Source organism: Canis lupus, chromosome 25 (genome assembly GCF_011100685.1).
Source record: "Canis lupus familiaris isolate Mischka breed German Shepherd chromosome 25, alternate assembly UU_Cfam_GSD_1.0, whole genome shotgun sequence".
NCBI lineage: Eukaryota > Metazoa > Chordata > Mammalia > Carnivora > Canidae > Canis > Canis lupus.
The window spans coordinates 26413458-26441209 of NC_049246.1; the positions used below are offsets into that span (position 1 = coordinate 26413458).

Consider the following 27752-nt stretch of genomic DNA (forward strand, 5'->3'; position numbering starts at 1 on the left):
TTGGTGCCTGCCTTTGGCTCGGGGCGCGATCCTGGAGACCCTGGATCGAGTCCCACATCGGGCTCCCGGCATGGAGCCTGCTTCTCCCTCCTCCTGTGTCTCTGCCTCTCTCTCTCTCTGCCTCTCTCTCTCTCTATGTCTATCATAAATAAATAAATAAACAAATCTTTAAAAAAATAAAAACAAACAAATAAATAAAAAATAAATAAAAGCAGTTTATTGCTAAAAAATGTTAACCACCATCTCAGCTTTCAGCAAGTCAGCAAGTCAGTCCCATCTTCAGGCTTCACTTCTAATTCTGCCTCTCTTGCTATTTTTACCACATGTGTAGTTACTTTCCCCATGAAAGTCTTGAACCTCTCAAAGTCCTCCATGATGGTTGATCAAGTTCTTCCAAGCTCTTGTTAATGTTGATATTTTGATCTCTTCCCATGAATCACAAATGTTCTGAAGGGCATCTGGAGTAGAGAATCCTTTCCAGAAGATTTTCAATTTACTTTGCCTAAATCCACCAGATGGATAGAGTATCTATCTACGGCAATTAGAGTCTTGCAAACTGTGTTTCTTAAATAATAAAACTTAAATAATAAGATTTAAGGTCAGAATTACTCCTGGATCCATGCGCTACAGAATGGATGCTCTGTTAGCAGACAGATAACATTCATTTGGTTGTCTATCTCCATCATAGCTCTCGGGTGACCCAGGTATATTGTACATCTACATTGAAAATCTATTGTTTAGTGTTTCTACCTTCATTAATTCTCTGAGCTAGATCTTCTGGATAACTTGCTGCAGCTTCTACATTAGCACTTGCTGTTTCACCTTGTACTTTTATGTTATGGAGGTGGCTTCTTTCCATAAACCTCATGAGCAACTTCTGCTAGCTTCAGAGCCTTCTCTTGCAGCTTCCTCACCTTCATGGAATTGAAGAGAGTTAGGGCCTTGCTCTGGATCAGCCTTTGGCTTGAAGGAATGTTATGGCGGTTTGATCTTCTACTAGACCACTCAGACTTTCTCCATATCAGCAATAAGACTGTTTCACTTTCTTATCATTTATATGTTCACCAGGGTAACACTTTTAATTTTCTTAAAGAATATTTCCCTTGCATTCACAAGTTGACTAATTGTTTGGTGCAAGAGACCTAGCTTTTAGCCTATCTTTGCTTTCAACATGCCTTCCTCACTAAGCTTAATCATTTCTAGCTTTCGATTTAAAGTGAAAAATATGAGACTCTTCCTTTCACTTGAACACTTAGAGGCCCGTATAGAGTTGTCAATTGGTCTAATTTCAATATTGTTGTGTCTCAGCAAATAGGAAGGCCTGAGGAGAGAGAGAGAAATGGGGTGATGGCTATTTGGTAAAATAGTCAGAGTACACACATTATTTATTGATTATGTTTGACATCTTACATGGATGTGGTTCATGGTCCCCCCCAATAATGACAATAGTAACATCAAAGATCACTGATAACAGATCACTGTAACACATAGAATAATAATGAGACCTTTGAAATATTATGAGAATTATCAAAATGTGACACAGAGACACAAAATGAGCAAATATCGTTGAAAAAAATGGTACCCATACACTTGCTGGAGGCAGAGTTGCTGCAAACTGTTAATTTGTAAAAAACACAATATCTGCAAAGGGAAATAAAGTGAAGCACCATAAAATGAGGAATGTCAGTATACATATAATTGGAGGGCCTCAAGAAAAGTAAGTGGACGGGGACTTGTGCATGGAAGATGCTCTACTGTTAAAGAGGTGGATGATCCTGTTGCCGTGACCTTGAACCTCTTCCACTCTATGAAGTTGAGTCTCATAATGACAGTGATAATAATGATGATGGTGATGATTTATTCACTGATCATATTTGATGTGAGAATATGTACAATATTTAGTTTTGCCCTTACAACAATCCTGCCAAATCTGTCATCATCCTCAAATTACAGATGAGGAAACAGGCATATGAAGCCTGTTTGTGCCATGAAGATATAGTTGGAACAAATATCTTGAGGAACACAGTTTGATTGTATAAACTCACATAGTTCTGTGAGAAGGCAAGACCTTGGCCTCTGGGCATTACTTGAGCTAAAGAGTAGGAATCAGGGAATATCCCTGGTTTTATCCCTCAAATGATTTGTGTATATGGCAAATCTTTTCCAATCTCCAGCTGTCTTGTTTCCTACCTATAATATGAGAATATTGGAACAGTTGTTCTGTCAGTGAGAACATTTGTATTGGTTCCCATCACATGTGTGTTTCTTTCCCCTCAGGGCTCCTATCACTTGGTAAGAAGTGCCTTTTGGGTGGTATGGAAATCCAGACACCAGCTCATTTTCCCTAGCTAAGGGCACAATAGAATAGTCCATATGTTGGATAAATTAGATTTTTTTTTCAAAAATCCATAAATGCCTAAAATGAGGCATTGGATAACAATTCTGTTGGATAACTCAAGATGGAGAAGGGACACACATGCAGGTCAGGTGACAGATGACTGAAGAATTTTTGGCAGAAGATCCAAAGGAGACATGACCTCGGACTTGGGTATTTGAAAGGCTGCTATGAAGAAGGATGGCTAGACTTTGTAGAGGACATCTTTTAGTTCTGTAAGATTGAGAATCCATCTTTTTGCATATCTTTAACTGTGACCTTGAGAACAATGGACAGCTACCTCCCTCACCACCCAATCCTTTTTGGGACAATGTAGCACAGAAAAGGTGCTTTGCTGAGAAAGAAGTTGGACTCTCTTCTTAGATTGGCCTTTCTTTGGCAGTAAGATGAAGAGAGCCTCAGGGCCTTTCTTATGTTTGGCTTTGTTCTTTCTGCATTTCTGCCCTAAGATCCTGGGAGACATTCTGCATGATTAATCTAAAGACTCCTTAGCTTAAGCTAACTTCAGCTGATTTTTGTATGTGCAACCTAGAGTCCTAAATTTCTCAGGAATCCATCTAGGATTACAGGTGGAAGTCTGGGGAAATGCATCGCACCATATACCAGAGAATAAGTGCTAAAAAGAGCATTGCAAATCTGGAAAGGACTGCTTTGGGAGAGGTAAGTCCCTCACTGTGGGATGGCACAGTGTTCACAGTGATCAGGTGTTCAGAAGGGCAGCATAGACACAAAAGCTCATTTAGTAAAAATGGGTTAGATGGCATCTTATCTTATCCCCTTATTCTAATAACACAGATAATATACACATATGTTCTTTGCAAGAACAATGTATTTCAGTCCACGCGCACAAGTTCGTTTTCAAATGTTATCTTTTGGTGGGCTCTTTTGGATGCCAACTAAATACTTCTCTTAGGACTTGAGTAGTCATTAATAATTTCTGATCATGATAAAGAACATTTCTTCTTGCTTTCCTGGTTATCTTTGGCCCAAGAATTGCAGAGTTTTTTTGCATGTATAAAAGTAAAGAAACCATATTTTTTGAAAGTTTGGATCTACCCTGGAAATAAATTCATTCAGGCTATTCTATTACAGTCACCTTCAGTTACGTGGCATTTGTTTGTGAGATATTTGTAGCACTGATATTCTGATAAATGACACTCCTTGAAAATTTCACTTTAATATATGTCAATAATGTTTGATGACCCTAAAACTGGCATAGAGCTCCCTGGTTCCCTAAATGAAAGGTACTACTGCATATAACTTTTCCTTGATGATAAAGAGATATTATGATATCTCTCATTTCTTGTACTTACGGTAACACAGTGATGTCATCCAAGACCATTGAGATGTGTACAGTTATTTTCCCTTAAGCTAAATTACCATATTGGTCTGCTTTCCATGGTTTAAGTTTTACTAAACTCACTCTTAAATTGTCAATCCAGACTTCACTAATACTAGTGTGTGTGGCTGTCCAAGGAACACCTTATGTTTGCTTGTGCCAGACACCATGACAAACACATATGTGTATTCATGCACACTTGCACAGACACTCACTCTCTCTAGCATGAGAGAGTTGTAGGGTTGGTTTGAGACTTATGATCCTAACTAGACAGATGTCACAAGGGCCACAAGGAGAGGAGGACCATAGCATATACAAAACAATTTCTGTGTGTTGCCTTCCCAAAGTCCTTCCTCTGGGCTCATTGTCTTTGCTTCTCCAACATCTGCTCAAGCTTCCCTTGGTTCTGGCTCTGGGATTTTCAGCACAGCCCAGACCCTGCTTAAGTTGCGCTTCTGAGGTCTGTTGCTCTTTGGATCTAAATGGTCTTGGCCATTGCCAAGTATTGTTTCATTTATTCCCTGAGTCACTTCTCAGGCATTTATCTCCCTCCCAGCTAGCTCTCAGACTCCCCATTAACTGCATATAAACAGTCCTAGACATCTGAGGGTCTCTCTTTGCCATTAAAATAATTTTGACTGGATTCATTGATTTCACTCCCACTGTCTTATTTTGTTTGGGCTGCTATAACAGGAATACCATAGACTGAGTGCCTTAAACAACAAACAATTATTTCTCAGTTCTGGAGGCTGGGAAGTCTGAGAGCAAGGTACCATCATGGTCGGGTTCTGGTAAGGGATCTCTATTCCTTGTTTCTCACATAGTTGAGGGAGACCATGAGGATCTTATCCCTTCCTCTTCTTATAAGGGCACTGATCCCACCCTCATGACCTCATGGAACCCTAACTAGCTCCCAAAGACCCTTTCTCCAAATAACTATCACATTGGAGATTAGACTTTCAACATAAGAATTTGAAGGGGACAGAAACATTTGGTCCATAACACACACCTTATACAGCTCTTTGTGTGGCAAAGTTATAAATGATTTGATCTGTTATACACCACAGACAACATTATATAAACCTATTATCAGCATGGACTCAACAGTTGTAATTACTTTCATAAGATAATTGCTATTTTTAAAAAAGATTTTATTTATTTATTTGAGACACAGAGAGAGAGGCAGAGACATAGGCAGAGGGAGGAGCAGGCTTCCTGTGGGAAGCCTGATGCAGGACTTGATCCCAGGACCTGGGATCACATCCTGAGCTGAAGGCAGACACTCAACCACTGAGCCACTCAGGTTCCCCAAGATAATTGCTATTAACTCTCTAACTTGAAGTTGAGAAAATAGCATTTTCCTTTCCAAACTCACTGTCTTTGATGAAGCCTTTTAAAGTGAATTGCAGCTATCATAGTATCACCTCCAAGTATTTCACAATGTAGCTCTAAAAAATAAGACCATTGTCTTACATAGTCGGAATAGCATTATGATACAAAAAAGTTACTGTCTTGGTTTCCTCTAATACCCATTTTTGTATTCAAATTTCTCTAGATGTCCTAACAAGACTCTAATCTATGATCATGCAATGCACCTGATCATTTTGCCCCTTCATGCTCATTTATCTAGTGGTGTTGATGTGCACAATCTCCCACCTTCTGGATTTGTCTCCTTGCTTCCCACATGATGTCTTCTAGCTTGTTGCTCTGTCCCCTGCCTAACCTCTAAGTGGAAAGTTCTGTGGCCCAAGGGCTCCCAATGTCTCCCCCCTCCACCACTGTTGACCCTGCCGTTCTGACCTGTGGCTCAACATCTCCTTACAGGGCAGAGAACCCTTGTGAGAAGCAGTTCCGGAGCTGAGGGAAGTCTGTCTGTCCCTTGACTTGCCTAGTCACCTACCTCAGGGACCCTTCTTGGTTCAGAAGATCTCCTCGGAGAAAGAAAGAAAATGCTCATGGTTGAATTTGATGCTTTATACTTTGGCTTCTGTTCCAGGCTCCACTCTGTCCTCCTTGCCCCCTGGCCACCCTCACTTCCAAAGCATCCTGCAGTTTAGTTTGGTTCCATTTGACTAAATGAATGGAGCTCCCACTATGTGCCAGGCATGGTGCTAGGTGACAGGTTTTACAAAGCTGGATAAGACATCGTCCCAGGACTTTAACCTCAAAGACTAGTGGGGAAGATGTGGCTATAATCAGATAAAATCAGTACAATACCCTAAATGTTCTTTATTTTTAGTCGTGGTAAAATGTACATAGCATAACACTTATTATCTTACCCATTTTTAAAGTGCACAGTTAAGTAGTATTTAGAACATTCACATTGCTGTAAGTGTTTTTGTATGGCGGGCATTGGGGCCAGGAGGAGAGCACTCAAATCAGTCTGGGGTAAGGAAGCTTCCTGGAGGAGAAGTTTTCTGAGATTCATCCTGCAAAGTAGATACGCATCATCTCGGTAAAGGAGAGAGAGAAGGGCACTCCAGACACAGTAGTCCATCCCAGAATACCATAGACTGGTGGCTTATAAACCATAAATTTATTTCTCAAAGTCTGGAGGCTGGCAAGTCCAAGATCAAGGTCCTGCAGATTCAGTGTCTGGTGAGGACCTACTTCCTGATTTTTAGACAACTGTCTTCTCATTGTGTCTTCACGTGAAAGAAAGGGGAAGGGATCTCTCTGGAGTCTCTTCTATAAAGGCACGAATTGCATTCATGAGGGCTTCACCTTTATGACCTAATCATCTTCCAAAGGCCCTGTTGCCTCATACTATCACATTGGAAGTTAGGATTTCAACATACACCTTTTTTTTGGGGGGGGGGGGTGAGGGTGGGGGAGGGGGGTACAAATAGTCAGTCCATAACGCAAACTGAGGAAACAACCCAGGTAAAGGGCATCGGAGCAGGAAACAGCTTGACAGTTTCAGGGAACCACAAGCAGGTCATGATGACGAGCATGGATTATGCCGTGGAGGAATCAAAGGTAAAGGCTGGAGAAGGAGACAGGGCCGTGTCACAGAGGGGCAGGATATGCTTCACTAATGAGCTTGGACTTTATCTTGAGCATTAGGGACTCCCTGAAAAATACAAGAAGGGTGTGATGTGGTCACATCTGTAGGTCTAGGAGCTCATGCTAATGGAGTGAGCATGGGTGGGAAGAAGTGAAACAGGGGCTGAGCATCCAGGCAGGGGTAGTGCAGAGCTGGTGAGAAATGCTGGGAAGCTTGACTGAGGTGGGGCAGTATAGGACAGCAGGGCAGAGATGAGGAGGAGTCTGGAGGGACTATGATTAGTAAGGGGTGGGGCCAAGGGAGAAAGAAAAGAATGATTCCCTCATTTCTGGCCTGGATCATTAGGTGGATGTTAGTGCCCATTAACGGAGGGAGGGAAAGTAGTTTGATGAAGAGCTATGGGTGGTGGGAGATGAGGAATCATGACTTTGTTCTTGGAAATGTTAAATATTGAAGGTGTCTAGAATGCCTGCATTTTGTTCCACCCACCAGGAGCTGGTCAAATCCAGGTACTTGAGCATGTCTGCCTGTGGCTCTGGGAGAAATATGGGCTGCGACATGAGGTCAGTAGGTAGATGGCAGTTGGAATCATGAGAACAAATGATATCACCCAGGTCACAGAGGGAAAAGTGTGGTGGACCAGGAGTGGCACAATGGTCAGAAAAAAAAAAAAGAAAGACAAGGAGTGTGTTGGACAGAAGCCATGAGAAGAGAGTTCTAAGAACAAAAGAGAGGCTCATAGCACTAAACACAAGAGGTCCAGTAAGACAAAGTCTGAAAGATGTGCCTTAAATTTGGGAACAGGAAGGCCATTACGGGTGTTCTTGGCCAAGGCAGTTTTAGTGAAGTAGAAGGAGTGAAAGAAAATAGTGGATTAATCTTGCAAAAATGGGTCCAGGGTATTTTGACTTTAAGAGAGAAGCTGATGAGATCAAAACGAGGTTGTTCAAAATACTCTGAGTAAAAAAATTGGGGTCAAACAGGTGTAGTCAATGTCACGTCTGTTCCAACTCAAACACATGTTCATCCTGGACAAAAACCCAAGCTCCTCATCCAGGCTTTGATGGTCCCAGGAATTCCAGATAGATTTCTCTCTATTTCCCCACAAGCCTCCATTCTAGCCGATGAGCCTTGAATAGGGACAGGTTTTCCCCACCCTGCCCTTCTGCTTATGTTGTTCCTCATCCTGGGACCCCTGCCCCCGACTTTTGTTCCCTCCAGTTCCTGCCTACCCTTTAAGGCCAGGCTCTGTCTAGCTTCCTTTGGGAAAACCTCCCTGTCTCCTTCAGCAAGACCCATCTCATCCTCTCTGGCAGGGAGCAGGGGTACAGTCTGTTCCTCTCAATAATAAAAGATCAAATCTACTTTATAAATTGGTCATTCTTTTCTCCCACACATTTGAGATGTCTTCTCAACCCAACTAACTTCTTTAGGATTAGGTATTGGACCTTTTTTTTTTTTTTTTTTTTAATGCTCCCTAAACTATTTAACTCAGAACCTAGTGCTTGGAGGGTCTTCATTAGCTATGGAGGAAAATCTTAAAATGAGACAATAAGGTTAGGCTGGCTAACATTAGGGTCTGCTCGAGGCTAAATCTCCCAGACACCAACAGCATGAGATACAGGGCACCACGAGGCTTTGCACACATCTGGGGCTTGATCCATCAGGCTTTGTTGCAAAGCTCAGAAAAGGGCATGTGCTTCATGAAAGAGCCTGGCTCTTTTCTGAGGGACGCCAGAGGTCTTTTATGGAGAAAAGCAGACACAAAGTTAGGTGCTTTGTACATCTAGTCTCATTTAACACATTACTAATTGCTCCCACTTGGATGCCTAAGGTGGTAGTGAATTCTCAGAGGTTGGTGGGTGCTTAGTTGCAGACCACAGAATCAGTATTAGCCAGTAGTTAGGGCAGGAAAAAATTTAAAGATGTGTGTGAGCTCTAAGTTCTAGGTTGTTCCTTGGGGAGCCATCCCCAGAGCCATGTGGAACTGGCCTGGTCAGGGAACTGTTGCTCAGTGGCCTCGGTTGCTCTTCATGCCCCCTGGCAGATGTCCCACCCAGCCTGCCTCCTTGCGAACAACTCAAAGTCTCATGCAGGTGCATTGCTTGGTGTCACCTAAGTTATGCACCTGTGCCCTTGCAGGAAAGGAGGTTGGGAAATTGCTCTGTTGTCTTTTGTTTTGGGTAAGTGGCTCTACAATGCGGGGAACCACAATAAATCCAGAGAGAACCACAAAAACACACACTTGGGTTTGGGAAGCCACAAGTAATAGTGTTGCTCATGTATCAGCTGCACATGTATCAGCTCATCAGACCATTTCCAAATTGGACAGTTAGGGAGACTGAGGCACAGAGAGGCTGGCTCACCTGAGTCACATAACTGGCAATGGGATGGTACGGATTCAGGGCTGTCCCATATTGTTTTACTCTTTCCCCGGGGCTTAGAGGATTAGACCCTTATGAAGTGATGGCACCTCTGGCAACAAAGGAGAAGCAGAAATTACTGTGGAGGTTGAAGAAGGTTCAGTTCAAGGTTTCAAAGGGACAGAGGGCTGGTGACCACATCCAACAAGCAGTTAGAGATTGAGAATTGGGGCCATTTTACTCTGTCCTCCCAGCCTTGGAGAGGGTTCTGGACAAAATGCTTCTATAACTCCAGCATTGCAATCAAGGCAAATGGCTTCTCTACGCCTTCCCAAGACACACGCACACACCCATGCACACACGCATGCGTGCATGTTCACACACACACAAGACACATTGCCATGTGCACACACATGCATGCATGCTGGCATCGGCATGCACGCTGACACATAGACACACACTGTGACACACACAACACATGGCAGGTAACATGGACTGCCTCTGGCTGTAGAAGTGCTTTCAAGCGCCTTTCTTTCTTGTCCTTGCCTGGAGTTTACAGCACTTGGAAAATGTCAGGCGTGGGAGGCCTTCTAGTCTTGGGTTAGGTTAAAACTCCCTCTACATATTTGGAGGGCGTCCAGGCCCTGCGAGCGCATTCACAGAGCAGATAACAGTGACCTTGCTGGTGAGGGAGGACAGCCCAGCTGAGGCCAAGGAGCCGTGCTGGCTGAGCTGAGGTCACTTCCCCTCCCCTGCTGCACCTGGGTTGGATCTAATGTCAAAGACCTCGGTCCCAGCTTTGGGCAGGAACACAATGCTTGATTCTCTAGGAGAGGTTGAGAGCCAAGTGCTGGCCCTGCAGGTTTGGGGTGGACATGAGTCCATCTGTTTCCTAGGGGCCCACGGTCTAGTGGCCAAACATCAATCTCATTGCCTTCCTAAAGACACAAAGCATGCCTCTCCAGAATGGTGACAGATTTTCCATCCTAGCTGGGGCTGCATCCTGCTCCTTGACAGCCCTGAGGCTTCTCAGCTGGGAGAGCTCAACTCTGTACCATGAGTGGCGTGTATGTGGAGGGGGCCCCAAATTAGAAACTAACCCTTAGTGCCCTGGAGCTTGAAGGCACAGAGGTGATCTCATTGAAACAAATCTGTTCTACTGCCCCCACTTCAAGGGGCCATCCTGTCCTGACCACAGGTGACAGGGAGCTCCCTCCCTTGGGAGCAGCTATGTGGTAGGCAGAGTCCACTGATGTCCTGCCTCTCAGTCACTTCCACTCACTGGTCTTGACGGGGCCCCTGGAGCTACTCAGGTGAGGACCAACCCTTCTTCCACATGACAGCCTTTCAAATATTGGAAAACAGCTGGCATTCATACATTTGGCAAATACTTGATAGGATACCTACTAGGTACTGGGCCCAGTGCTGGGAGTTGGGAGCAGACATGGAATTGACCATGAGCAGCTGGAGAGGGCAGACAGGAAAGCCGAGCAGGCCTCACAGGGTCAGGAACCTGCAGGGTTAGGGGAGCACATGGGGGGCTGCACTGCCCAGAGGAGACGGCAGCAAGCCATGTGCTGGAGCTCATTCAGTGGGTACTTGGATGGCAGTGCCGGGGGCTCTAAGCCCTCCCAACAGGGTATGCAAAGTCTGGGGGTGCAGCAGAACATCCCCAAACTTCAGGTGACTTAGAGCATGGAGCTACAGAGCAGCTGCAGGATCTGCAGGGCATCATTTGGATCTTATCCTGGGGCCATGGCAAGGTGAGTGGGTGGGAGAGCATACTGCAGAGTTCTAAGCAGGGAAAGGCAGGATCAGGTGTGGATTTTATTTTATTTTATTTTTTAAATATTTTATTTATTTATTCATGAGAGACACACAGAGAGAGAGGCAGAGGCAGAGGCAGAGAGAGAAGCAGGCTCCCCAAGGGGAGCCCAATGCAGAACACTATCCCAGGACCCTGGGACATGCCCTGAGGCAAAGGGAGACACTCAACCACTGAGCCACCCAGGCGTCCCCAGGTGTAGATTTTAATGAGGCCACCCTGGCTGTGGATAAAGGAGCCGATTCCCAGGCCATCCACTCACTCGGGCCGAGTGTCCAGGAGGGGCTGCTGGAGAAGTCTGGGCCAGAGGTGCTGGGTGTCTGTGCTGAGCAGCAGCCACGATGTGAAGGGCAGTGGGCAGAGCTCAGAGACGTAATGAATGCATCCCCAGGGAAGCTAGTGAACTTCTTCTCTGGACATGCATCTCCAGAGTCTGCACACACTCCTCACCAGACATAGCTCTGAAGCTCCTCGCTGGCCACTCACCCTCTTGGGTTGCGCTCCCCTTTACGATATAGGGCAACTTCAAGTGTGCTGTCCAGAACGGAACACAGTATTTTAGACAACGTCTGAACGGTGTAGGGTATCTTGGCCCTTTCTCTCTTCTCTTCTTGTCTCTATCCTTTCTGCCACGGAGGCTGACATCAGTGACCTGGTAGCCACTGCCCACAGTTGGTCCATAGGCAACTCAAACCATCTTCTCACAGCCATGAACCTTCTCCAGCTGGGTATTACAAAGCTACATGCTCCCATCTGGGGTTTGGGCATTTGGTTTCTAATTAATAGAAACTCACATTTCTAATTTTTCTTTATATTTATTCCTATTTTAAAAGAAGATTTTATTTATTTGGTTGTTTATTTATTTATTCATGACAGACACACAGAGAGAGGCAGAGAGATAGACAGTGGGAGAAGTGAGAAATAGGCTCCTTGCAGGGAGCCCGATGCAGGACTTGATCCCCGGTCGGGGATCATGCCCTGAGCCGAAGGCAGCCGCTCAACCACTGAACCACCCAGGCGTCCCTATTCCTAAGGAATTCAATTCGCTTAGATTCAGTGCTCCCATCTCCACCTCCTTGCCCTTAAGAGACAGGAGCCCTTGGGTTAGGAGCCATGAGATTTGACCTCCGGATTGATACGTGACTTTCTACTACAGTTACGTCTGCTGCATAAAAGAACAAATAATGTCCTTTTTCATAAGGCTTGAAAAAAGAATTTTATGATTTTTAAAAGTTTTTTCCAGAAGTTCCTGCCTAGAATGCTTTTCTTTCCATCTTAGGGGGACAACATGTTGCTACTTGTATGAATCAAAGAAGCAGTGGGGTGGCTGACCAGCCCCACACACCTTTGTGGAAGCCCACGGCTGGACTTGGGGCTGCCCCCGGGAGGCCCACCAGGCAAACCAGGGAAAAGACACAGTATCCGAGCCAACCTGCTCTCCTTGAAATAGCAGGGGACCTGGCACAGCTGCCAACTGGGCTTAGATCTCCAAAAGACCATATAAAAGTGCAGTGGGAGTGTGTGTGTGTGTGTGTGTGTGTGTGTGTGTGTGTGTACAGTGGGAGTCAGGTTATTAGGGGTGGAGGGAAGGGGACTGTTTGATTAATGGGTGTCCTGTGAACCTGCACATTTGCCCAAGGCTGCATTCCTAGGCTTTCAAACCCGGGGCAGTTTGATAAGCTGAGACCAAAGTCCTCTTTCCTTCCAGCAAGGAGAGCAAACAGGGCCACTCGCTAATCCCAGCCCTGGCCTCTGGGGCCGTCTCTCGGCAACGGGCCCACCAAGTGGCCTTTCACAGGCCAATCAATGGGGCAGCCTCGGTGTTACCCGGACTTGTGGGAAGCCTGAGAGCCAGCTTGCCCGAGCAGGGTGGGAGGGAGGCCATGGCTCCCCGGACCTCCAGCACGCAGTCTGGAGGCTCATGCTTGGCCAAAGAGGCCCTCCATAATCACAGCACCTGCTGAGCTGGCTTCTCTCCCTCTGTGTCCTGCCACCCCTTCCCCCTGCAATCCTTCCCACCTGGGCAGCTTATCAGTAGGGCTTTCTCCATTCCTCCAGTGCTTGCCTAGAATGTTCTTCCCAACCCCCACAACCTTCAAGCTCGTTCCTCCTCTTCCAGGAAGATTTCCCTGATCAGTCCAGCCTATATGGGACTCTCCTTCCTCTGGATTCCTAGTGCCCTCAGAGCCCTTGCTCATGGCTTAGTACCAGACACATCTCCAGTCAGTTTGGGTACTCTGGTTTGACATTACCAGCTACTCTGTCAGCACCCTGAGGTGAGGGTAAGGCTCATACTTTGGGACTTCTTCCACCATCCTACAAGTGGAAGGCACACTGTTAGTTTTGGGAGGATCACACTGGGTAGGGAGGCTTGTGGGACTAAGGGGATGGAGCAGGGGGAGAGGGGAGTAGCTCAGAAGCTGGAGGATTTAATCCTAGGAAGATGTAGGGTTAGGGCTGGAAAGATGTTTATTTCTGGGGAGTCACAGTAGATGCCTGGGGGTGTCTATCAGCCTGTCCCCACACTCCTCCCCTCTCTCTGAGAACTGGGGTGGGCAGGCATGGTGGAGCTGCAACCCCAGGGATTCCTATACCTGACTGGGGAGGCTTAGGGTTGTGATGGACCTAAAGGCCCTTCCAGATTCTCTTCTATGGCGACTGAGAGAGATGGGCCTCCATCTGGAGATATTTCCCTCTGAGGAGTTGTAAGCTAGCTAGAAGTTGGCCACAAGCAGGGAGGAGCCATGGAAGCCAGGCTTCGAGAGAGGAGGCAGCCATGTAGAGACAGGCAGGACTGGAGAGCTCAGCCCAGGCTTACAGGGGCGCTTGCTGTCTGCAGCATCTAGGTCAATGCTCACTGTACTCCTGAGAGCACGTACTGTTACTATACTGTCATACTAATGGGAAAATCAGCCTTGGAGACATTCAGTAACTCACCCAAAGACACTCAGCCAGTGAGCGGTAGACTTGAGCCCTGTCTTGCCAGGTTACTGCATCCAAGTGGAACCTTCCTGCTGCCTTTGCTCTCAGTAGCTTTGTAGATCCAGGCATCGCACACTTCAGTTCCATGACATTCCAGAAGAACTGTGGCCAAAACTTGTAATAAGGTTTTGCTCTATCATCTGTCTATCCATTATCTATCTATCATCTATCTATCTATCATCTGTCATCTATCTCATCATCTATCAGCATTATTAAACCCTGCCATATATAAGACACTCTGAGAGGAACTGCAATGTGTTTCAGTCTTGCCAATTTAGCATAGACAATGAGGGACAGAAGATGATCAGGGATAAAACTGTGTGTCTCATAAAATTCCCTTGTAGGGATCATTACAAATGCAGATTCCCTGGTCGTCCCAGAAATTCGAATTCAGAATGGGGGAGGGGCTCAGAGGAATCTGCTTTTTCAAGTTCCCCAGGGGTGTCTGATAGACATAACCCTCAGATCACATGCTGAAAAACAACTGTCTGGACAGTGTTGTTCAGAGAAGATGATTAGTGAGACCTGGGTGCTAAGGCCAAGCACTCTGACATCCCCTGAGAGGGCCTAAGTAACCCTGGGAAGATGTGGTATGGCAAGGGGAGAACAATCCAGGGGCTGGTAACCTGGGCAAAGGCCCAGCATCCCAGCATCTATCCATGATAGCAAGAGGCACGCCCATGAAGGGGCAAAGGGTGTTTTATAGGAAGCAAGATGGCAGGAAATGGCCATTGTTAGCTTTTGCTCATTAACAATAATGCCGCAATAGCAACAAGAACCGTTTCGCCAACTCCTTCAGTGGAAGTGGGTAACCTCCTATATTCATTCCTAGGGGCTATGTGGACCTTCCCTGGTAAAGAGGTGTTATTTAATACCTCATCCAGCACTACAGAAACCAAGGAAACCCAAGTGCAACTAGGACTGGGGTCGAGATGAGAGCAGTTGGGAACCCTAGAAGTCTTGGGCTGAATGAAGACAGAGAGATGGTCATTGTCATCATCATTAGCGTTATCTGCTATGGGCTTTTCGGGGAATGCCTCATTCATCATGCAACTGCATTTTAGAGGGGAAGCCAAGACAGCAAGCTGTCCACTTACCTGCCCAGGTGGTAGGTAGTGGAGTGCAAGTCTGCTGTTAGGCTATGCCTGGTCTTGGCCTCTCCCGACAGATGGGGCAGTCTTGGAACACCCCAGAAGATACTAATTTGTCTTCTTTTCAGCCTTCTTCCCGGGACATTGCCCTGGTCAACTAACCCTTAAGGCCACCAGGAACCAGGTCCTGAGCTCTCTCTCTTGGACAGGACCTCAGTCTCTGTCACTCTATATCCAGCTTTTCCTGTGGAGCAGTCCCCAACCAGACAGTGTCTCAGTACCAACCCCCACCCCGCCCTAACTGGTTACCAAGTGCCAGGGCAAGCTTCACCCCCAGCACAGCACCTCCTCATCCTGCTGCCCCCAGCCTCCCTCTGCAGAAAACACCCAGTGCCCTGCCTCTGCCTCCCCAGCCTGCCCTTGGGGGCCCCACTTTCTTCCACTCCTTGCTTATTAGTGTGTGTGTGAGAAGAAAAGGAATTTCTTTTGCCATTTATCCTTGGAGCAGCCTCCAAAAGGAGTTGAAGGACACGCTGCAAAGTGTGAAAAAAACGAGGCCTGAGCTTGCCAGGAGGGCCCAAGTGGTTATTTTAATCATGTGGAACAGCCCCCTTTTCATGGAAAATTTTCTACTCTAACACCTGTGGCCATTAAAGGAACGTTCACTCTTTTCTAGCCTGGGGTCCCAGGGGTCACCCTCTAGTTGGGGCTGGCTGCCAGCTCAAGTAATTATTCCTGCTGTGCTTCCTCTTCACCTTCCTCATCCCTTCCCAGCCCAGCTGTGCCTTCCTTCAGGCCTGCAGTAGATGCAGGGGAGCAATTCTACTTGACTTCCCTCCTCCCCTGCAGTTTCTGGAAAGAATAAACTGGCAAGACCAGCACCCCCTCCTTCCCCCAGCACTAGCTGGCTCTCAGGGCTTGTTACATCAGCTCTAGCTCTCTCTCTGTCCCTCTGGTGCCCCCTCCCCATTTCCTCATTCTTCCTTATGCAGACCCACTGCCCACTTGATCCCTGGAGGTGGTTCAGGACCTTCTATTCCCTAACGTCCTCGATGACCCTCTTAACGCAAAGAAATTGGGGGAGTCCCTAAAGAAATGATACCACCCAACTCTCTTTTGATCCATCGTCCTCGTAGGTGCCTAGTTCCCTTTTTCCAATTACACATGCTGCCTTTGGTTTGCAAATTATCCATGCACTTAGAGATACTGTATCTCCCTGCTTCCCCAGCTTCTTAGGGAGTAACAGATCCAGAGAGGGGATGAGATTTACCGAGTTGCGCAGCGTTCAGTGCAGGTGGAGAAGGACTAGAAATGGGCTGTCCTTGGAAGCCAAATTTGCCAGAGGAGTTGCCTCGACTTTCTCCATTTTGTCACTTGTTCTGCAGTCCCCTTCAGTCCTGTCTCCTCCAGTCATGCCACGGAAACAGCCCTTAAGGTGACCAATGACCTCAATGTCACTAAACTTGATGGACATTTTCTCTCTTCCTCTTAACCTCTCAGCAGCATTTGACATTGTTGATACAATCCCCTCTTTCAGTTTGAAGTATTCTCTTCCTTTGCTTCTGTGCTTCCACAGAAGCCTTGCTTCCTCTGACTACTTTGGTCACGTCTCTGTCTCGACTGCAGGAAATCCTCACTCTAGTGCTTATTAAGCTGGTATTCCTCAAGGCTCAAGTTTACGTTCTCTCCCCACTCTATACTCTCTCCCTTTCCAATTCCATCCAGACCCACTGTTTCTACCACCACCCACACATCTCCAGCCCTGACCTTTGCTTTATGCTCCATTTGATGTCATGTGGATGCCTCAATGACACCTCAAACTTAACTCGTGATCTTCCCTGCGATTCCAGTGTTGTATAACTCTGCCAGACACTATTGAGCAAAGCTGTGTCCTGATTTTCTCCCCAAATCTGCTTCGTGCTCCTGAACTCACCGGATAGAACCAATCAAACGGTATTACAGGCCAGAAATCTCAGAGTCATGCTTGATACCTCTTTCTCTCTCTCCCTTACCATATGCAATCTATCATCTGGTCCACCACACTTGTGCAACCTACCTTCACTTCCTCCATAGTACCCTGATGGTTTAACTATTCTCCCACATTAGAATATGAGATACAGAGCAGTTAAAGTAGAAATGGAGACGAAAGACAGATGTTGACATGATGACATTTAGCACACACTCTAGAATTTGGACTGTATCTACAAGAACACAATTCTATGAAATTACATCAAGTTAAAAAGTCAACCTGTGGTAGCAAGTGCACCATGATTTCAAGCATGTAGCACAGACTGTGCTTGGTACTGAAGGTGGCATCCAGGTGTATCAGTAGTTGACCTTTTATGCTCAGAGCTTTGATTTCCTGTAAGGCCGTTAATACATGCAGTAGCAATTGAAACAGTAGAAAGTGATACTCAAATCAATAAAAAAAAGTAGGGACTTCCAAAATAACTAAAATTTTCCTTCATGTTACTCAAATGTGACACTGATTACCAGAGGGTGGAACCCGTAGTACCCAACCCAATGCCTAGCACATAATAGTTCTCTGTAAATGTTTTTGAATAAATAAATGTCTACAATCTAAAATATATGAGACTTTAAAAATAAATTAAATAAAATATATGGGACTTCATTCTTTATTCATCAGACAAGTGCTAGAAAATATCAAGCATAATTCAATGACAGTTGGAAGGAAGAACTGAAGGTGACTCCATCTCTAACTTTCTTCCTGGCCCAGACTTCTCACCTCTCTGCTGATTTAGTACTTTCTAGAATAACATCTTTACTGATGATCTAGGAAGGAATGGACAGAAGCCTGGTAGCTATAGATGTGGGGTTTGTGGGAGGGGAAGTTATCTGACAGTCACTTCCCTGATAACTGGGGCCTCAGTTTGAGGATTAAAAGCATTTTTCAGGGTGAGCTTACTAAAGAGCTTCAGGTCCCACACCAAGCAGGAAATATAAGTTTGTCACCATTTTGCAGAAGAATAAGGCTAGAACGGAGAAGAGATGTGGTTTATAAGGGACACCTAGAGAGTTGATGGCAAAGCCAGCAGAACCCAGGTCTCTAGATTCTTTCTCCAAGGATCCTTCTACCCCAACAAGTTGACTCATGGGATGATGGGTGACCCAGGAAGGAGCCTTTCCTGTTATTGAAGTGAGTGAATTCACAAAAACAATACTGAAACAGAAAAACAAAGCTGGAGAACTCATACTTCTTCATTTTACTCCAGACTCACAGTAATCCAAACTGTGTGGTACTGGCATAAGGATAAATGTATAGACCAATGTAATAGAATTGAGCTAAAATAATCCAGATATAAACTTATACATCTATGGCCAATTGATTTTCAACAAGTGTGCCAAAACCATTCAGTGGGGAAATAATAATATCTTCAAGAAATGGTGCTGAGAAGACTATCTAAATGTCAAAGAGGTGAAGCTGGTCTCTTTCCTCATACTATTTATGGTATTTAACTTAAAATGGATCAACAACCTGTATGCAAGCGCTAAAACTATAAAACTCTTGAAAGAAAAGATAGGGATGAATCATCATGAACTTGGATTTGGCAATGTTCTCTTAGATACGACATCAAAAACAAAGGAGCAAAAGAAAAAATAGATCAATTGGACTACCTGAGTGGCTCAGTGGCTGAGCGTCTGCTTTTGGCTCAGGGTGTGATCCTGGGTCTGGGCATCAAGTCCTGCATTAGGCTCTCTGCAGAGAGCCTGCTTCTCACTCTGCCTCTTTCTCTGTGTCTCTCATGAACAAATAAATAAAATCTTTTTTAAAAAATAAGTTGGACTCACCAAAAGTAAAAACTTATGCGTTAAGAAAGTGAAAAGACAACTTACAGGGTGGTAGAAAATATTTGCAAATCATAAATCTGATAAATATCTAGTATCCAGAATATATAGAGACCTCATACACCTCAACAACCAAAAGACAGAAACCTCAATTTAAAAATGGGCAGAAGTCTTGAATAGACATTTCTCCAAGGAATTTATACAAATGGCCAACAAGCACATGAAAAGATGCTTTACATCATTAGTACTTAAGGGAATACAAATCAAAATTATAATGAGATACCACTTCACATCCACTAGGATGGCTATAATGAAAAAACCAAACTCCAAAAATAACAAGTGTTGGAGAAGATGTAGGGAAATTGGATCCATTGCACTTTGCTGGCAGGACTGTTAAATGGTTTGGCAGCTGTGGAAAGTAGAATGGTGGTCCTTCCAAAAATTAAATATAGAATTACCACATGATCCAGAAATTCACTTCTAGGTATATGCCCCAAATAATAGAAAACATGTATGAAAACAAATACTTTTGCATGTCCATGGCCACACTATTCACAATGGCTAGAAGGCAGGAAAAACCCAAATGGGGATCCCTGGGTGGCGCAGCAGGTTTAGTGCCTGCCTTTGGCCCAGGGCGTGACCCGGGATCGAATCCCACGTCGGGCTCCCGGTGCATGGAGCCTGCTTCTCCCTCTGCCTATGTCTCTGCCTCTCTCTCTCTCTCTCTCTCTCTCTCTCTCTCACTGTGTGGCTATCATAAATAAATAAAATAAAAAAATTAAAAAAAAAACCCAAATGTCCATGAACAGGCTATTGAATAAATAAAAAGTGATATATCCATACAATATGCTTGAGTCACAAGAAGGAATCAAAGAACTGATACATGCTATCATGTGAATGAACCTTGAAAACATTATCCCAGGTAAAACAAATCAGGCACAAAAGATCTCATATTGTATGACTTCATTCATAGGAAATCTCTGAATAAGTAATTCTACAGAGACAGAAAGCAGGTGTGTAGTGGCCAGGGGCTTAGGCAAGGGGGAATGAGGAGTGACTGCTTAAGGGGTATGAAGTTTTCTTTTAGGATGATGAAAATGTTCTGGAACTTGATGGTGATCATTGTGGCTGCACAACATTGTGAACGTACTAAATGTTACTGAATATACACCTTAGAATGGTTAATTTAACGCTATGTGAATTTCACCTAACAAAAGAGTTAATTCACTCAGAGAATCATTGAGAAAAAAAAAGTATTTAAACCTACTGTATGCTTCTTACAAACTTTTCACATTTAGCCAGTATGGGGAATAAAAAAACAAACAAACCCACATGCATTTTCTGGAGCATGCAGAGTTGTGAAACACATGTACTGAATAAGCTGAAATTATGAACTGATTGAACCCAAGAGGCCAATTGAGCTAGCAGGCTGAGATTTCCCTTGTAACCAGATATGTCCCTGCTGCCAAGCAGCATTGTCCTTATCCAATGCGCTACTTCCACTTTCCCTCTTTTACAAAGGGTTCTACCTTTAGATCAAATCTGGGATGGAAGGCGTGCTGGGATGAAAGGGGAGGGGATATCTTAGGAAACCGAGCTTCCATGGGCAGCAGGTTGGCTGTGATTGGAGAGATAGTTCTTGTCAGCTGACTGACAAAAATCCAGAGATGAAAGGCCAAAGCATTTGATAGAAGAGGCCCTTAGAACAAAGCCCAACCTGACCTAAAGACCGTCACTACCCAGGTCCCTTAGCAGAGCTCAGGAATCACTAGTAGAAATGCCTGTGATGATGGTAGCATAATGTGGCCATCCTGGTAGATTACAAAGGGAAGAATTGGGACCTGACATGAGCTGAGTGATTCAGGACAGGACAGTGAATAAAAGAGATGGAGGCTGGATCTGAAAGAAAATAGCATCACAGATATTTGGAAGGACCTCTGAAAAGTCATGCCCAGGCAAGTAGCCAGCTCTGGGTAAACAGGGTTGATGCCCCCTCATTCTTAACCACCAACCAATTAACCACTATGTTTATTGGCTTATTCCTCTGCAGTGACTTTCTTGGGTCACCCCTTGGATATGTCCATTCGATGGCCTCTAAGGGCACAGTCTGTGCCTTTAGGGCCCAACTGCATTCTATGATAGATATTTGTGTGCATAACTAAACCCTTACTGACTCCAAGCCCCTTTTGGCCAGGATGAGTCTGACTAATCTTTGTTTTCCCCCACAAAGCCTAATATGGTGCTTTATTCTGAGAGGGTGCTCATAGATGTTTATTGTATGGATGACCTTAGGGGACAGGTTTTGTCTGCCAGCAAGCTTTCACTGGGGAAGCACAATATGAACCTAATATGGCTCTAATGGGATATCAAACACAGAAGCCTAAGGGATGGCATAGGAGCTAGGTCTGATTCTAGTATATGTGCTGCCGAAAGGAGCACACTAGGTCTGATTCTTATTGTTTACTTTAGTCCCCAAAGTGATTGGCCCAGTTGTGGCCTTGCGACCTCAGCAGAACCAGTCAGAATCCTTTCATGAGATTTGATACATAGGCTCCAAAAAAATGTTTCTTGCTTTTGGATTATGAGCTGTGAGGACCATGAGGACACCCAGAGGTTCACATAGCATATTTATTATCATGCTGAGAGTTTTTTTATAAGAATCAAGACAACTGTATTAGGCAAGCAAAGGCTGGATATGGAGAGAGAGATAAACAGAGGTTGATGGCATTTGACATTCTGGTCTTGCCTGAAGTCATTATAGCTCAGACTCACCAATTATAGGGTGAATAGTTTCCCTCTTTTCCCAGTTAGGTTGGTTTTAATTGGGTTTTTTCTTCAAACCCAAGAGTCATGACTAATGCTTATGGCTGGATCATTAGTAAGAGTATCCTGTTCTGAACCTCACTTAGCAGTAGAAAGAATTTCAGGCAGATTCTAGAGAGAATAGTAGGAATTTGGTGTGGTATAGTCCTGTGGTCTCCATACTCTCAGAGGTTAACTCAAAGCTTGGGCACTTGAGGGAAGCCAAAAAATGCTTAGGAGCTTGGAGTCATAGATAAGCAAAATGCCTGGAGGATAGTGATGAAATCAGCCTCAGCCATTGACATAGGGAGCTGAGGCAGAGATAGGGAGAATGAGACTGAATGGGCAGGGAAGATAAACTCTCAGTATACATGGGAAGCAGGCCAGTGTGGGCAGCAGATCCAGGTAAATCATGCTAAAATGAGTAAAGATTGGCCATCAGTAGAGACTAGGCCAGATACGAGGATAACATCTATCTCTCCCACCCTTCATCCACCGATTTTATATGTCAGGCACTATATCATCTGTCAAGGTTATACTAGTGACCATAATGACATTGTCCCAACCCTCATACAGTTTATGCCCTGTAGAGAAGACAGATATTTAAAAAGTAATTATGTGGGAGTCCACAGTAGTATGAAGCAGGAAGCATAGGTACCTAACCTAGTCAGGGGGTTGGGGGAAGGATTCACTGAGGAAGACTCTCTTCAATTTATTTAAATTAATGTGGATATAAAATGCTTAGATGTGGGAACCATACTTTAATCTATTTCTGGTTAAAAAAAAAAAAAGGATGGGTTTATAACCACAGCATAGGGCTATTATTAGATATGTGCCTGGTACGCAGAAGACACTAAGTTGTAGTTGTTCTTACTATCCATAATTTATGGATCAATCAGAGAAGCAATGCCAATTCCCATCCATTTCCATGTCAATAATTTTGCCTCATATTCTGCTTGAGAATGATTGAAGTGTTGGGAAAGCAGACTATCAGATGGTGAAAAAGAGGGTGTCCTCTGTCTGGCTGGGAGGATCTTTTCAGTTCTACAGATAAGTGAGCATGCATGGAGCAGCCACTCATCCTGGGTGCTGATAAATTATTTTAAATAAAATATCCTTGTCTTGGTATTTGAAAACATATCTTTGATTCTATGTCAACAGTTCTCTAACTACTTTTTGGATAAACCATACGTGGTCAGGGACTACATATTTTCAGTTTAATTAAAGAAATTCAATAGACATTTATTTTTTTTTATTTTTTTTTAATTTTTATTTGTTTATGATAGTCACAGAGAGAGAGAGAGAGTGAGAGAGGCAGAGACACAGGTAGAGGGAGAAGCAGGCTCCATGCTCCGGGAGCCCGACATGGGATTCGATCCTGGGTCTCCAGGATCACGCCCTGGGCCAAAGGCAGGCACCAAACCGCTGCGCCACCCAGGGATCCCTCAATAGACATTTAATTAGGTGCCAAGGCTATATGCCAAGGCTGAGTTAGGCCCTAAAGACAAATGGAAGACTTGGTGTTGCCTTGAGAAAATATGGGGGAGAGGAGATGTGATCATTATAACATGGGACAGTTTAAAGGGAGAATAGATACAAGAGTTGTAGAAACAGAGGAAAGAGTAATGAATTCTTCTAGGGGAAGGGATAAAGAATAGCAACAAGGGGAATATGACAGTTAAAGATGTGGTCATCACCAAGGGGTTGAAGGCATTCCAAGCCAAGGAATACCTGGGCAAAAGTCTAGAGACTTGGGTGGTGTCCTGTGGCTTTCACTTGGGCGTTGTGGGGAGGAGGTGGAAAAAGTTGAAGAGGCTCGTAGGGGGTGAATGCTTTGGAGTCTGGACTCTGACAATAAGAAGGTCTTTGGGACTATCATAAATAAATAAAAAAATTAAAAAAAAAAAAATAAGAAGGTCTTGAAAGTCTTTTTTTTTTTTAAGATTTTATTTATTTATTTGAGAAGGAGAGAGCATGAGCAAGCAGAGGGCAGAAGGAGAAGCAGACTCCCCACAGAGCAGGGAGCATGATGCAGAGCTGGATCTCAGGACCCCAAAATTATGACCTGAGCCAGAGGCAGATGTTTAACCTACTGAGACACCCAGGCAACCATCCTGAAAGGTTTTAATTAGGACCTGAGGTGATCAGAATGGTGTTCTGCAAAGGTCACTCAGGCAGCACTGTGAAGGATGGACTGGAGAAGGGGTAGTTGGGGCTGAAGACCACTTGGGGGTGATAGAAATAGCCCAGATGAGACACAGTCGTGGCCTGTCCCAGGGTGGTAGCTGTGGAGATGTCAAGGGAGGCTTTAGGTATAAAATTGAGAAAGGATGTGAAAAAGTTTGGATGTGAAGCTGGAAGGAGTGGAGGATGGCTCCCAGGCCTTTTTGGCATAGTGACTTGGAAAACATAGGACATTATGGAGTGTGTAGGAATAGGGCAGGGGGTAGGAAAAGCCAGGCTGACTTTCCTGGTTGGGCTCCAATACACCTGGATACCTGGGGTGCATACATGGAGGATGAGGGATACTGGGTCAGTCACAGGGGTGGGGGTGATCCAGGCAGGCAGCGGTCTCAGCAGGGAGCCCTCTGTCCTAAAATAGCACCAAGAGTCATATTTTGAAGGAGGCAAACCGTCCAGGAACATGGAGGAGTGGCCAGACCCTTGCACATATGCACCAGGGGAGCATATGAGCTTTCCAAACCTACAAGTACTTTCTCAGGGGGTTCATATGAGCCCAGCTGCTGACACAGGCAGGGACACTTTCAGGGATTGTGGAAATTCTGACAGTCCCATTGTCTTGTCCGCTTTCTCCAAATAAGAAACAAAGTACGGATCATTTCAAATGTGTAAAACAAAGCACTAGATTTATATATTCTAAAGGGATTCTCTTTCCTGAGATCCAAAAGGATTGCAAACTCTTCAATTACACCTGGTTCTCTGATTGTGCTGTTTTCCCTCAGAACTGACCACCACCAGTCAGGTTAATTCAGCATGCTTCAGCTCAAAGCTGAAGATGGGCTAGCGTCGTGCCTCAACTGAAGGACATTCCTGAGACCTAACCCTTTTCATCACTAGTATAGGCATTTTTCTTCTTGTTTTCCATTTAGTTAGGTGACATAATGAAGGAAAATATGCTAATATGATACAGATAATTGTGGTAACGTGAACTGCTAAATGGACAGAGATGGCGACATGGCCAACAGCGGTTGTCTGCAGCCAGGCAGCACCACCATGAGAAACTCAAAGTTCTTTCAAGAAATGCCATACAAAGGTCCAAGATAGGCACATAAAAAGGAGTTCCTAAGTATTTGTATATGAAAGCATGGGGTATATGAGAGTCAAATATATAAAACTGAGAACCACTTAACTTTAATTTACGGACTTATTTTTGTAAAAATTTTCTTCTTTTTCATTACTTAAAAAAAAAATGAGTAGAATATCCAAGGCTCTCCTTTGTGCAGTTCATACTAAATGTCTTTACCCTAATGTGATCTGTCAGTGGAAAGAGATCAGTCAAGGGAAAAGAGAAACAGAGGAAGGAATAGAAAGCAATACATAGAGAGACGGAAAGGGGAAAGGAGACTGGGCACTTTGCCCAGCAGCTATGTTCTCTGCAGGAAAGGTCAAGATCATGGACTGGGCTCCCCCTGGCCCAGCACTTCTCCCACCCTGTGAGGTCTAAGGTAAGCCATTTCTCTGAGTTCTTTCTCTGCCTAATGAAGGGGTTCCATGAGATCTCAGGCATAATCCTAAGACTTGCCATATACTAAATGGTGCTTTAGGTGCTAAGTAAAGTGTTTTCTGGTGGAACCTGAACTGGAGAGACCCCTGACTCAGAGTGGAGGGCTGTGCTGAGGAATAGCCCTGACCAAGAGGATAAGAAGTTAGCAAACTAAACCATCAGACCCACACAAATGCCTTCCTCTTCCTCAATCCCAGAATGCAAGATCCTCATGTAGGTCCCATGACAGAAGCTGGAGAAACTAACTAGTCCAAGAAAATGACTAAGCTCTCCCTCAGTCACCAGGGCACGAATTCCCACAGGGCATGAGACCCTTGTGCACTTAGAACATCCAGTGATACTTTAGTGACACAACCAAAGATCACAACACATCTCCTACTTCAAAAACAGAGACCAAGACAAATAGATAAAAGGAAGCTGAAAGTAATAAACAATGTAAAGAACAGAAGGAAACTCAAAAAAATAATTATAATGAATATATTTTAGAGAATCAGATGTTGCCTTAATTAGACCAGAAACTATGAAAAAGGAGCAATCAGAAACCAAGAAAGATCTCTTAGAAATTAAAATACAGAAGAAAAAGATTTTATAGGAGGCTATGAAGATAAAGTTGAAAAAAAAAAAAAGAATCTCTCCAAAAGTAGAAGAGACAAAGAAATAGAGGGAAATAAGAAATAAAAGATGAGAAACCTAGACTATCAATTTAGGATATCCAATATCCATTAATAGGAGTTCCAGAAAGAAGGAATGAGAGAAGATGGTCAAGAGGAGAAATTAGCCAAGAAATAATAGGTGAATTTTCCATAGAATAAAGGAGGTGAGTTTCCAGATAAAGAGCCTATTGAATGATTAAGACATAAAGAAAAGATACATTAAGAAATATCACCATGAGGGGAACCTGGGTGGCTCAGTTGGTTAAGCATCTGCCTTCAGCTGTGTTCATGATTCTAGGGTCCTGGGCTGGAGCCCTGTATCGGGCTCCCTGCTCAGCAGGGAATCTGCTTCTCCCTCTACCCTACCCCTGCTCATTTTTTCTCTTGCTCACGTTCTCTCTCTCTCTCTCTCTCTAAATAAATAAATAAATAAATAAATAAATAAATAAATAAATAAATAAATAAATAAATAAATAAATAAATAAATAAATAAAATCTTAAAAAAAAATCACCATGAAACATTCCAGCAACAGGTATAAGGAGAATTTCCTAAGAGCTTCCAGTAGCAAACAAGACAAGGCCCCATACAAAGTCTCAGGAAGAGGAACGTATGTCTTGAGAAGTCTGGCAAGGAAGTAATCCTGTTAAAGTACTATGAAAAAATGATTTCCATTCTAGACTTCAAAACCCCACCAAATAAAGATACCGAAGGAGATACTCCAGCAAGACAAAGGAGTACCTTAGCAAAGTAGAGGAAACAGGATCTAGGAACAGGGTTACAGTAATATTTCTATTGTGAGAATAATCACTATTATTTGACTCAAATATACTATATAATTATTGAAGGATGAGAGAAGGTCAAAGGGAGAGCAGGGCAAAGTTGCTACGTTCTCATCTGCCACATAAAAAAGCCGTTCGATGATGCCTGAAACTGATAAATACTAAGAGCAGCACAAGTGCATTATTCAGAACTAGAAAGGCAAATGCCAGAAGCAGTCCTAAGAATTGACAGTGGTTTGGGGAGAACAGGGCACAGGGACAGGGTGGAGAGCAGACCGCGGGAAATCAGTCTTGTTGTGAGACATTCTTCTATTACTGATTAGCTTGAAATATAAAAACTCTGTGCGCATATTATTTTGATAAAAAAATCCTGAGACTCAAAGAAGCAAATACACCTGCGAGCAATGAGCAGTCAAGCGGCCCAGTCCCACCGCCGGGAGACACGAGTGGGCCGCCTTCCCTTGGCTGCTGAACTGCAGGACCGGCCGCGGGGCTGCAGGCGTCCGGGAGCGTGAGATGGCGGGGGGGAGGCTTGAACCCCCGCGGGGGCTAAGCGGTCTCCCCTTGGTGCCCAGCCAGCTGCTCTGAGGTCCCAAAGACCCGGCGCGTGCGGTCCCGGACCTGCGCTGAGCTGCCGAGTCGGGTCCGATTACCCCGCCCCGCCCCGGCTCCGCCCCTCCATGGCCCCGCCCCCGGTCCCGCCCCGCTCCCCAGCCCCGCCCCTCATTGGCCCCGCCCAGACCGGCCCCGCCCCTCATTGGCCCCGCCCGGCCCCGCCCCGCCCCTCACTGGCCCCGCCCCGCCCCGGCCCCGCCCCCTCCCGCGGCGCCCTGCCCTCCCCTCCCGCCCCGCCCCGCACGGGCCGCCCTCCCCGCCGCTGCCCGCGGCCGCAGGAATCCCTGTCGCCCCGGGACTCAGCTGACAGCGGACAGACAATGGTATTTCCCATCAGCCTGGGTATCA

General features: G+C 44.9%; 1 long non-coding RNA gene across 9 annotated transcripts in view; it reads right to left on the reverse strand.

The window, feature by feature from the left end:
• Positions 1–195: 195 nt before the first annotated feature.
• The window catches only part of LOC100685020, a 41723-nt gene continuing 14166 nt past the window's right edge, over positions 196–27752 (reverse strand). For 4 of the 9 annotated variants that reach the window (XR_005378605.1, XR_005378604.1, XR_005378599.1 and 1 more), the window contains 3 exons: positions 16273–16431; positions 13867–14013; positions 196–1321 (listed from right to left, as the gene is read on the reverse strand). This is a non-coding gene — a long non-coding RNA (uncharacterized LOC100685020). Of the gene's footprint in view, positions 1322–6013; positions 6164–9107; positions 9217–13866; positions 14014–16272; positions 16432–27752 lie in introns of all 9 variants that reach the window. The other 5 variants (XR_005378600.1, XR_005378598.1, XR_005378603.1 and 2 more) reach the window with 2 other exon arrangements.